This window comes from Protopterus annectens, chromosome 17.part0 (assembly GCF_019279795.1).
Source record: "Protopterus annectens isolate FY-2018-M chromosome 17.part0, PAN1.0, whole genome shotgun sequence".
NCBI lineage: Eukaryota > Metazoa > Chordata > Ceratodontiformes > Protopteridae > Protopterus > Protopterus annectens.
In genome coordinates this window covers 482283422-482297116 of record NC_056751.1, presented here as the reverse complement: position 1 = coordinate 482297116, position 13695 = coordinate 482283422, and the positions used below count along the sequence as shown (strand labels likewise).

At 35.4% G+C, this 13695-nt stretch overlaps 1 protein-coding gene across 1 annotated transcript in view; it reads left to right on the top strand.

The window, feature by feature from the left end:
- The window catches only part of LRRC4B (leucine rich repeat containing 4B), a 1817755-nt gene that overhangs the window by 988855 nt on the left and 815205 nt on the right, over positions 1–13695 (top strand). The gene's annotated exons all lie outside the window — the stretch shown is intronic.

The window sequence follows — 13695 nt, the reverse complement described above, 5'->3', positions numbered from 1 at the left end:
GTAAAAAATATATAAATAAGATAGTGTGTGTGTGTGTGTGTGTGTGTGTGTGTGTGTGTGTGTGTGTGTGTGTGTGTGTGTTTATGTATGTATGCATTTCATTTTTTTATCTGTACAGAGCTTCTTTAAATGAGATTGAGAAGACTGAAATACTTCATACATAAAGGCACAACAGCACAATGTGCACATATTTCATTAAGTTATAAGAAAGTAATTCAGGTATAACACAGCATGTAAAGTATTTCTGGTCGATATATAATGAATAGCAGTTTCTTAAAGGCATGGGATGAGCATGTCTCTTGCAAAACTGCTGTTCAGCAAGATGGCATGTTTGGCGTCACATTTGTATGAGGAAGAAATGATAGAGGAAGGAGTCGGGGTACGCTCTGCTGAGACAATGAGGGAGGCCTTTTGAGGCACATGTATTTTTAATTTCAACATATAGCTTGATCTGCAAGGAAAGAAGTATTCATTCTCAGTGAAGCATGTTCATGGTTTCCTTAAGATGGGAAAATAAGTGCTCTTTCTTGAAGGATGGGAAAATTACTGTTTGATTTTTAGAGTATAGTATTTCACTGTGTCTTATTTAACAGTGTGATTAAATGGGACTTTGCAACCTAGTTTACAGTAGCAAAGGTGAGAATATGGACAGAATAAACCATGTTACAACTGATTTATTCAAGGAGGTGTGTGTGTGTGTGTGTGTGTGTGTGTGTGTGTGTGTGTGTGTGTGTGTGTGTGTGTGTGTGTGTGTGTGTGTGTGTATCTATACATGTGAATGTACAAACTAGCTGCACCAGACTGCTTCTAGTCAGGTTTTTCATGTAGTCCACTAATTTCATTCACTATAATTGCAACACATGATTTATTTATTCATAGACACAAGGACATAATTTGCCTTTGTGCAACAGTATGCTGCTTAGAAACATTTCTAGTGTTTTATTGATAAACGGCAATTTAGAGAAATATGTGGCTAAGTAATATGTGAGATGAATGCTTCCTAGCAGAGATTACAGAAGGCCTATCTGCAGAGAATGAGCATTCCTTAATGCAGCACATCTCTGACAATATGACTCACTCGACATGCTTCAAGTATAAATCCAAGCTTCACTGTCCACACGAATTGATCACTGGAGATTCAAAAATATAAACACACTGAAAGATGCTTTCCTTTTCATCAGTGCCTGCATTTATTGAATAGAGCGTGTATTTCTGTTAGCATTTTAGGATTCCTTTAATAGCAGTTCAGCTATATGTTTTGCTGTGCAAGGTGTGGGAGAAAACATCAAAATGGCTGCTTCTGATTACGACTTGTGCTGCTGATACAGTTCTTTGGTTATATTTTCTACACTTCTAACTTGCTATCATGTATTTATAATGAACATTTATTTCAAGGCTGTTGTCTTTTAATTATCCAGGATGCTTAAGTTTTAGATTACCAGCACAGATGTACTACATTTTATTTAATTAATAAGCATTTTCCCGGCAGCACTGTTTAGCCAGTTAAAAATATATAAAAGATTCTGAATATAGCTGTATTTTATCTGCCTACAGTTTTAGATTTTTGCAATTTGCATGGTTAGATGCAATATGTATGAGCACATGTCATTCCATGGCAAACAAGATCAGTTTTATGCACTCCTCTGATTTAGTATATGCTTGCTGATCATCTCAAATAAAATAGTATTCTATTTCTGGACAGAGAAATAAACAGTATTATTCTTAAGTGTCATTTAGAAATCCTCCAAAAATAGCAAGTATTCTATAACAAATGCACAACACCGTGACTAAAATCTGCAAATGGACATCTGCCTTGAATTACTGTTTTATGGGTTAGAAGATGTGCCTTGCATCTCCAGATGGGGGTCTCCATCCATAAACCCTATCCTTCTTAATATAGGATAAAAGCTTCAGCATTCTATACTAGGCAACCAGTTGAATAGAGGGATTATAGCCACTGCAATTCCCACTACTTTCTCCCTATATCAGTAATGGCTGAGGAGTATGACCAGAGATGAAGTTAGGAATCCTCATCCACATATCAAATCTGGATTTAAAAAATGTTAGGGAGCTTTTTTGTTTAAGAAAATGGAGCTTATTCCATAGCTAGAGAATCCTTTGAGATAGTGACCTCTCCCTCAGACATGTTCTGTTTCATGTAATAATGTATATTTTAACTTCCTAGAATCTGTCTTGATGGTGCTTGCAATTTTGTGAATGTGTAACAGGTCAAGCAGGACAGTTTTGTCTGCAGCCTTTGTAAACTAAGCAGAAGTTGTCAAGTAGAAATGTACAGAAAATGGAAATAACTGGTAAGTTTTAGGAATTATTTGTAGCTTAGGAAGATGTTACCTGAAAATTTTATTAGTGTGGAAGCATTATGCTTTTTATAGTTGTTCAACATAATTGGATAGTATGTGTCAAAAGGGACATTATATTCTATTATGGATCTAATATGAGAAATGTCAAAAAGGACAATAACTTCCTTGGACCTGTTGGATACACTTTAGTTCATTATACTAGGTAGAAGGATTTCATAATGGTGCTTGACAGGCAATGGATAAAAGAAAGTTTGTCTTCCAAGACTATACTTAGCCCTCTTGTGACATTATCTGTTTTGAGAGGAATATCAGTTTTGAGGTAGGTATGAAAGTGTTCTTTCTTCCCATTGAGAATAATACCACATTTCTTTACATTGTACTTGGCATCATGAGCCAGATATCAAGAATTTGTATGGATTAGGTCCTTCTAGAAGATATTAATTAATATCATCTGGTGAGTTTAAGACTGCTCCACTTTTTTTGCGGTCATCAGCAAACTTAGTCAGCCAGAAACTCTTGAGCTAGACTTTGACATCAGAGACTTATAAGCTGAAAAGAAATGGCCATAAAGCAGAAACTTCAATGGTGCCATTTGTGAGATGTTTTTTTTTTTGAGATGAATGTGCCATCAACTCTGACTGTGGGAGTCCTATCTGCAATCCAGTTTGCTAGCCAGTGATTTACAAAGGTGTTAACATTTAATTGGATCAGTTTATCAATAATGCCACAGTGTGAGAATGCATCAAAGGCCTTGACTAAATCCATGTAGACAGCGTGCACAAATTTGCTGCTATCCAGTGCTTCTGTGACCTTCTAAATTAAATTTACCAGATCTAGTAGTCAGGGTCTACCTTTTATGAAGCCAGATTGGCAATCCAATGTCATTGTCTGGGAGTTCTAGAAAGATGTTTCACTTAGATAATAAGTCTATTGTTGCAAAGATATGCTCTAGAGGGAAGAGGAATGGAGGTCAGCAGGACTAAGACAGAATATATGTGCGTGAATGAGAGAGAGGATAGAGGAATGGTGAGGATGCAAGGAGTAGAGGTGGTGAAGGTGGATGAGTTTAAATATTTGGGGTCAGTAGTTCAAAGTAACGGTGAGTGTGGAAGAGAGGTGAAGAAGAGAGTACAGGCAGGATGGAGTGTGTGGAGAAGAGTGTCAGGAGTGATTTGTGACAGACGAGTACCTGTAAGAGTGAAAGGGAAGGTCTACAACAGGGTAGTGATACCAGCTATGTTATATGGGTTGGAGACAGTGGCATTGACAAAAAGGCAGGACTTTGAGCTGGATGTGGCAGAACTAAAGATGTTAAGATTTGCACTGGGTGTGACAAGGGTGGACAGGATTAGGAATAAGTATATAAGAGGGTCAGCCCAGGTTGGAAGGTTTGGAGACAAAGCCAGAGAGGCACAATTACATTGGTTTGGACATGTGCTGAGGAGTGATGCTGAGTATATTGGGGAAAAGATGCTAAGGATAAAGCTACCAGGTAACAGGAAAAGAGGAAGGCCTAAGATAAGGTTTATGGATGTGGTGAGAGAGGACATGCAGGTGGTTGGTGTGACAGAGCAAGATGCAGAGGACAAGAAGAAATGGAAACAGGTGATCTGCTGTGGCGACCCCTAGCAGGAACAACCGAAAGAAGATGTTATGTATGTTGCAAAGGTGTAGTAAGGCTGCCCTTGTGGAGAAATGCCACTATAGATTCTTTTTAACATTATGTGCTTAATCAACTCCAAAGACACTCCACCATTATCCAGAAACCTTTGTCTGTCTTCTACAGTTTTGAAGAAAGTCACTATTTCTGAAACACAGTACTCGAATGTCCACAATCTGAGTACTCATGTTTTGGCAAAGAGAAATGACTCCTGTTGATCACTGCCAGTTTAAGCACAGGCAATCCTATCTTGAGGCTACAGAATACTATAATCATAGGCTGGAAGATAATCAGAGTCTAAAATTGTCTGTACCAGTCTGGAACTCATATTGCATCTCTAACAGCATTACTGAAATGCAGTTTAGGGAAAATGCAGTTTAAAAAAGTGTGTTTATTATTGCATAATCTGTGATTTCTTTTGCAAATATTTATCTTCCTTTACTTACTCTACGTTTGCTCATAACATAAATCAGTATTTATTTATTTTTTTTCTGAAAGGTGCTTATGTAGTGTACATTTGTCAATGAGATGTTATAAAGCATATGCACCTTTGGAGGTTTACATGCCTTTTGTTTTGAGAGATCAGAAAGGTCCATTTCATTAGTTATTAAATCTTCTGCTGTCTTCCAAGTCACATTTATTTTCTTAGCTGTGTCACGGAGTCATACAAGTATTAAGCAGAGTATGTGTGGCGCCATCCAAGTCTCAGCTTGAGGCAGATGCTGTTAAGATTATTGCTACCTTTGTGACTATTATTGTTCTTTCTGGCTACCTATGTTGCATGACTGAGTCTTCTAATGCCTGTATTGTCATATATGCTGTACATATACTGTAAAGTCATTTTCTATGTATTCAATAGAATGGCAAGCATGAATGTATAGCAGCAGAAGGTTTTATTGTCCTGTATTAGTAATAATTAATTGTTCCATTACTAGGTGGTTTAGAAGATCCTGTTTTTATACTGTTTGTTTTCCAGCAGTTTGGAGGAGGCCTGTTCTTAAAGAATATGTTGTTGTTTGCAGATATGAACTTATGTCACTTATATTGTGAGTGGATTACTCTTGAAGAGGAAATTGTAGAATGTCATCAGACTCACTTTCTCATACTGACATGGCACAATGTTTGTAAACATGTTGTTCTGCTGTCTGTTGGCATCAGCTATTCTTGTCCTAAATGTCTGAAGGCTACAATCTTAACCTTGATAGCCATTTTTCATGAAGCTATATAAGTTATGTCTAACAGAAGGAATCTAAACTTTATTTTTCTTGGAGACATGGTCTTATTCACTTTGTCCAGACTGTGTGAGATAGAATAACTGACATGGCTTAGTAGATTGGAGACAGTGAGATCTAGTTATTTATTATTTCTGTTTCCTAGGTAGACTCATTGATTGCTGATAATTCTGAAGTGAGACTCAAAGGCATAGTATTTGATTAAATGTACAATCCACCATAGAGGTATCCATACTATATGGCTGCAAAGTACAAACAAAATGTACGCCAAATATAGTGAATCACTCTCAGAGAAGGTCAAAATGCATTACACAAATGAGGAAATATTATTAGGAAATCATTTCTTAATAGAAGAATAACTTGGCACCTTTTTTGTGTGGAGATCTTTCCTTATATGTTATTAATAGTTTGGAACGCCATTGATGTTAAAAACTAGACCACAGAAGTCTGTCTTTGGATTTACAGTGCTTTATACTGGGAAAAAGTAAAATATCTATTAATGAAGATTCCAGAAAAGAAGAATTATATAAATAAGTATGGAGGACATCGATGTGTACAATGCATTAATCCAGCACAAATGACTGCCATTATTTTTTCCTTCCATGTGGCTATTTCACAACATTGGTAGAAATGCAGCATAGGTAAACAAGAACTTCCTGTAGCCTGATGAAACAGAATACTACACCAATGGTTACCAATGTACAACTCATTTACATGCTACTGAGAAAGTAAAAGCTTTTATACAGGGTTTGGATTTTTACTGTCATCCATTGCAAAAGTCAAAAATAGTTTTCTCAAAAGTTCATTATAGGTCCTACACCTGCTTTCTGAACTCCATGAGTGATATGTTACTTGAGACATTAAGGACTCTGACTATATAATATGTACTCATTTAAGCAGCCTTCTAAGATGGGTATACTTTTGACTTCATCCTGGGTAGTTTTATCATAGACCTAGTCAACGTGTCATTTTTTGTGGAAAATAACATGCCATGTAAATGCAAGCAAAACCAAATTCATGGCAGCTTTGTTGTCAGTGTCCAGTTAATCTGAATCTATAAGTCTTGAAATATACATTTTTAGATCACACTGACATTTAATATGTACAATCCAATAAATAGTAAATGATAAACTTTTAGGAGTCACATCTGCCATTTACCATGTAGTGATGCAATATAACCTTGAAAAGATACTGTAAACTAAAGTAATTTCCAAAAACAAAAGGATGTATGACTCCAGTTTTTCAAACTGTTGTCTTAATGGGTGTTCTGCTTTTCACTTTGGAGTACTATTTGCCCCACTACCTCAGCAACAGAAGTTGCTTTTCATAATAGAACAGTCAACTCCATTTGTATCCCTGTCCTTTTAAGGACTTCCCATTTAACCTCTAGAATGCAGTAAAGAAAATACAATTCACGCCGCAGTGCATGTCACCAAAGAGGTGGCCCTATATTGTTGTATTACAAACACCCTTATTAACTTTTCTGTTTTTTTTTTTTCTCAGCTGAAATATGGTGGGAAAAAGAAGTCATACCTTTCAGGTCTAGTGATTTTCTTCTCATTGCAGACTTTCCCCATAGGCTCAACTTTAATTTTCTTTCTTCCACATTTTTTACAATTCACTAATATAGAAAATTCATGTTGCAACTCCAAATGTTAATCATTAAAAAAGTATATTTGTAGCTTAGAACACTAGATGAAGAGGAAACAGCAGACACCTCCTGATAGTCTGATGGCTTAAGAGTGAAAGTATAGCAAGAAAGTCATTTTGTCATAGCATACCATTTAAAGTGTATATATATGTATGTCTATATCTATCTATAATATTTACTTTGTGAAGTAAGTTATGCTGAATTTAAATTTAAGAAACACAGGAATATTTACTGTCAGTTTAGTTTATTAAATTATAGGCTTTGATAAGTGCAATTTTTGATTGCTTATTTGCGTAAATCTGATCTTTTGTTTAAGTACGTCTTGGTGATTTTTTTTTTTTATTTCAGTATGGAAATAATAAGCTGTCTAGAAATATATGTTGGTGGGGTTGAAAAGTGTGATTACACAATGGAGAAGAGGAAGTATATTCCAGAATTTGGTACATAAGCTGGTGTATACTTCCAAAAGCCTTTATTACCCCCTTACTTAGGATAGTCAGTGTATTATGGAATTTCTATTCTAAATGATGCAAGTATAATAATGTCACCTTTAGTTGTCCAGCTTGTATTTTTTCACTGTAAAATAAACAAAGGTAAATAATTAAGTGTTGTGGTGCAGATGATGACATGGAAGTGAGGGATCAACTGAGTCATGGAATATGACACTTCCTGTAAAGGAGATGGATGCATGTCTGATTTTATTATGATAGTCCTGTTAATTTATCATGAGCTATGTCACTTGTCTATAAGGTCAATCTAAGTGAAATGTACACAGATTATTATTGGGGATAATGATGTATATAACAGCTGAACAAGCATATGCTTTGAAGATAGTGGTGGTAATGATTTTAGAGTAAAGATAATGTTCTGCAGACTGAGTAAATGATGAGTTATGTTATGTAACACAAATGATGCAACCAAATAGACTGATTAGAAGGCCATTTAGGAGTTATGTCAACAGTGTCCTACAATGACAACATTGAGGTCTTGTAGACAGATGAATATTTATTTATTGTTATTTATTTAACATTTGTTGACCAGGAAGGTCTGACTAGAATGGAGCCTATTTTCAGCAGAGGCCCAGGAGAAATGCTCCAGATGCATGTCTTTGTAATGTGGGAGGAAAATGGAGTACCTGGAGGAAACCCATGCCAATGCAGGGAGGACCTGCAGACTCCACACAGATGGCACCCCAGTGAAGAGTCAAATCACAGAACCTGTTTCTGTGAGGTAACAGCATTAACCACTGTGCTGTCCAGTATATAATAATTCTATGAATATCTGATTGAGATGAATGAAGAAATGTGACTTGTATAATAATTTTCAGCTAATGGCTGCCTACTAAATTATTCAGATGTGTTGTGCATGGGTAAGTCATGTTGATGTAGAGCTTAATGGGAAATAAGGTGTGTAAGACGAGAGAATGTAATTTACTTCAGTATGGCTTTTTCCATTGTTTGGTGGTAATAAACTATTCAGGAAAAATGTGTGCCTCATTCTTGGACTCATTGGTAATCATTTGAAGAAGTGTAGGTAATAAATGCTACAGTTATTTGTGGTGATAATTTTTTCTGTGTTTGGTATTTTATAGATCTTTGTTAGTAAGGGAGGTCCTTAAAATGATAATCTTTGATGTAGACAGCTTATCTGAGAGAAGAATGTGTATGTGTGTGTGTGTGTGTGTGTGTGTGTGTGTGTGTGTGTGTGTGTGTGTGTATAAATATAGAAATAGGTACAGATATATAGATACAGATGTTGATATTGATATGTGTGTGTGCATTAGCAAACTAGAAGAACAAACATAACAGAGTCTGAAGACAATGTCCTTATTATTTCTCAGAACAGTGGGAATTTGTAAGACAGAACTCAAACTGTGTGTGGTTCTGTGTGCAGAGATGAATGCATGTCAGTGTTTTACGATAGTTCAACAGAAATAATTAAGACCACTTCAAAAAGGCAACAGAACAATGAACAAATTCCATCATACAAGTGTGTAGTTTGTAAAGTTCTTGAACCCACAGTGGTTCTTTTGTCAGTGAGATGTTTTATGACAGTCTTTCCTTTCAGCTGTGTTAGGAACTGTATCTTTCTGAGCATAGATGAAGGGGTTATGTATGGCTTACATGCCAATTTCATTTTAAACCTAATGTCAGTTTTTGTGCTTACAAGATTCTAACATGTATGATATGTGGCTTGTTTTCATTCGATTTTCAGCAGTAAAATGTAATGGGAAAGCTGTACCACATTATTTAGTGAGGCATTACCTCTGATATGATACAACCCTGCAGTTGCAGTAAGCTTAATATCGTAGTACTGACTGTTCAGTACATAGTTTTGCATTCATTAAAAATGGTTCACTTAGTTTGGCTGCCATCTGTACTATAATGCAATCAGCCATTTATATAGATATTGTAAGCACTTGCATAACTTGCACAAGGAATCTGAAGGATAGGAAGTGATGCATGAACAGAATATAATAAATTGAAGACAAGACAAAATACTCTTTAGTAGTTCCACAAGTCGGTCCTTTTAGTTCTGGTTGTTGAATATTATACTTTTCACCCAAAAAAAAGTCAACATATGAGCATGTGATTGCAGAGGTACAGGTAGGGCAGGATAGACGAGTGAAAAGTCTTAGAATGGTAAATTGTCCCTATCTTCAGTTTGTGGAACATTTTAAATTCATTGATTCTGTACCCAGAGGCATGTTCTTCTTTGGACAAAAACAATTGAACAAGATGAAACAGGGTGGTATCACTGTTCCTCTAGCATCAGATACATGCCTTTCATCTCACGTCTTTCCTACTTCCAGATTTACAGTTTTCAATTTTCACATGACTTTCCCAAGGAGTGTGACTCTCTACAGCAAAGTGTATGGACGCTGTGGATTGGAGCAGTCCAATTCCATATACAGATGTAGTCTTCATTCCTCTATAGTAATGTATTTGAGAAGTATCTCACCGTATTCGTTATTCCACTGAATAATACTGTATGACTGCAGCTCAAAGAGGCTCCACCTACAGCAGTTTCTCCACATAAACCAGTGCCTATAAACAAAATGAATAAGGATGGTAGTGAAAGGGATATTGTTGGTAACGCTTTACTTGCACATGTAGACAGACTGGCATGCTCAAGACAACAGATATGCTTAATAACTGCTTTCTTAGACAAGCAGTGTGAGAACATTGGTTCTTGAAGATTGTCATTGCTGAAATTACACGTGCAAGAATGGGAAAACGGGTTATGGTTGGATGCAGGAGCTGACAATAGGTCATATGATTTTGTTACAGAGAAGGAAATCATGATGTAAGTTTTTCTTGATGAAATCAGGTGACACAGCATTTGTTTTTAATGCTGATGACCTGCCAGGAGGGTGTTATATGTAATGCAAATCGATATATTTCACGTGGAGAAAGTGAAATGCGTTAACAGAATACTGTCAATTATCAGAGACTAGATGTTATTTCAGTCTTTGTAACCTATCAGTAGTCCTCAAGTTGACTGAGTAAATTTGGAGTTATTACGTAGTTTCCTTTCCACTCATTTACTCTGATTAGAAGTGCTGATGCTGAGTGACACAGTGAAGCATCCGTCTCATCATTAACCAATCATAGTAGCCAAAATTAAGAAGGAAGAGAATGGACAGCTGCTTGTACATGAACGCAGATGACGAAAACAAGGCCACGTTTCTTGGGAGGGAAATTCCCTTCAGCAGATGGAAGTTAGCAACTTTTTGTAATAATTAAGTCTTGAGTTATATAATGTCTTTTTATGGTGATATAAGATGGTCATCAACTCAACAGTGCTGCTATGCAAAATAATGTGATATGAGAAAAAGAAAAAATACTATAAGGGAGGGATTAATGTCTGCCTCCATTATCTTGAAAGAAATGTGTCTTTCTGGAAAAGAGAAGAATTTAGAATCATAAATTGTTTAAAGGAGGGCATGACTTGAATAGTCACTTTGTGTTTTCTATTACTGTTACTATTACTATTATTATGTTGACAGTCATTGTACTATACCTTAAAATATGGAAAGGGACGTTAAGAATTTTTATATTCAGGCTAGCCCAATGAGTAAACCAGACACAGACTGCCTGCACCTAGCATTGTCAGCATTTACTTTTAGACCTGACAAAAAACTAAGACCAAATGAGATACATTCAGGAATTCTCTTTGAGGCTAACTCAAATCCCTGTATGTTATACACGTTCATCATATCTTCTTTTTCCAAGGCTAAGTTTCCATCTTTATAGGAAATAGCATGATGTACATTTTCTACATGCACAAATATGTCTATACATGAGTGTGTGGGTGTGTGTGTCTGTTTGTATACATCTATGTATATCTGTCTATATATATATATATATATATATATATATATATATATATGTGTGTGTGTGTGTGTGTGTGTGTTTAGAGAGAGAGAGAGAGATTTATTTAGGGCAGTTCAACAACCGAAATATCAGTGTTATGACACATAAGTACCTAATGTTAACACATTCTACACATGCACCAGGGGTTACTCCAGAGGTGAGTAAACCATATACAAGTGTTTGTGCATGGGGCAAGCCACCCATACCCACTGCTAATTGTATATAATAACTTTGAGATTACACAATACCCAGGGAAAGTGCATATTCCCCTACCAGGGAATTGTCAATCTCACTCTACTGATGACCATATGTTTGAGTCAACCAAATGGTGTTGACCAAACAGATGAAGCAACTGGTCATTTGACCACCTGCTCTACACCTATATATATATATATATATATATATATATATATATATATATATATATATATATATATATATGTGTGTGTGTGTATGTCTAGATATAATTGCAGTTGTTCATCAATTCAGGGCACAGATATCATTTTATAAGTATCCTTTTAGGACATTATAGAGTCAGGTTAGTGCTGTTCTGCTTATGTTCTTTTCAAAATTCTTCCTTTAACACATATCTGGTTATCTGCCTGAATTTTTCTTAGACTGTTTGTTGGAGGCATCACAAACACAGTCACTATGAAACATATTCATTTTTTACAAATGTCTCTTATTTCTTCTCATCAACTTTTGATCTTCAATATGGATAACATAGGTTGTTCTCATTGCTTCTCTGTAGATCCTTTCTTTATTTTCAGCCTGTTTGCATTTTTAAAGAAGGCATGCATCTTGTCATGTGATATTTGTAGTATTTTTTCTTACTTAGCAGTCATACTAAAGACGACTCTGATTTTCAGTGTAAAATAATTAAGTAAAGGTAGTGTTCTCTACTCTTTACTCTCTGACTTATTAATGCAAAACGCTCTGTAGTGTAGCTGATACTCAACTGTTTTACTTCATGCTGTATCATCTTTTTGAGACATAAGTTATAGATGAAAAAAAGACCCTTGCATTCAGTCGTTGTACCATAAATAAAATAAATGATTTAGTAAAAGTCCTACACTAACATATGAGCAGCAGATCTAAGCATTGTTAATGCTGTGAGATTTCTTCAGGAGATTTTTTTACAGTCTAAACTGTCCTTTTCAATTCATTGTTTGACCATTCATCATTGAGATTAGAGACTACATGCTTAATTGCCCATTATTTTGAACATCTCTTAAATTCTATATTTTGTACTCCAGATTATTATATTCCCTTGGCTTGAAAGTATGACTGTTAGTCTATTATTCATGTTATTAGTTATAGAATGTATAAACTTTGCAACCTCTGGAAACTGTGAACCTTAAGCTATTAAGATCAAGTACACACCGTCATGAAACTAAAATAAATGTAATAGTATCAAAATATAAGGGATAAAGACTATCAAGGGAATGAATGGCTATGCTTTTTAAGATTCTCAAAGATCAACATCCTGGTAAATGCCTTTAAATCTGAGTCTGTAAGTTCCTAATTTACTCCATGGCCTTCCTAGATCTGAATAAGAAATATCCATTTCCATGGATTATTTTTATTATAGGTATTGCACATTGTACTGTCTTGAATATCTTTATCTTTATGAACTGATCTTCTTCTCCAATATATTGCATATATTTTTATATATTTTATATATTTTACACTTCACTATTCCTATGTATGACTTATGTGCTCCTGTTACCATATTTCCTTATATGATGATGAACTATTGTTTTAACAGCTTGAACATCAAGCTTTATATACCAGCAAACTCTTCTTTAAGTGAAAAAAGTATGACTGTATTAATTCCTTCACAACTAATTTCCTTTTGGCTAGCCTCTCATAGCCACCCACCCTTGAAGCATCTGTATTGCTGTATTGTACTACTGGTAATCTTTGAGCTTTCTTTCAGTCATAGATTAGTATACAGTTATCCTATTTGCTTCAGATTCATTACCAAGCACATCTTGCTTTTTTCTGGCATAAACAAATACCTCACAAGTCTGCCATATACATCTGTTTTGCTGGCTGATACTTCACAAATATTACATACCTCTGTAATCTCAGTTACATTTTATTGGTTCTGATGGCACCTCCTACAGTATATTCATACTATACTTCTTAATGACCTAGGAGCTAATTTCCCATAAGAATATTCAAAGAAGTCTTCAAAACATTTACTGCAGCACTTACCGCTTTTTCATTCTCACCATACAACTTCTGGCACTATGAAAAATATAATCAGTACTTTACCATCTTGGAGAATCATTGAATCAGTTCATTTTTGCTGTCATCTGCAATTAATATGGCTGATTTTTGAGTTTTTTTTTCACAATAGAATACTTCAAGGTGAAAAACCTACTTAATAGCTGAGCATTTAAAGACTACTTTCTTCTTTTGTAGTCCAGTTCAATTCTCTGTCATATTC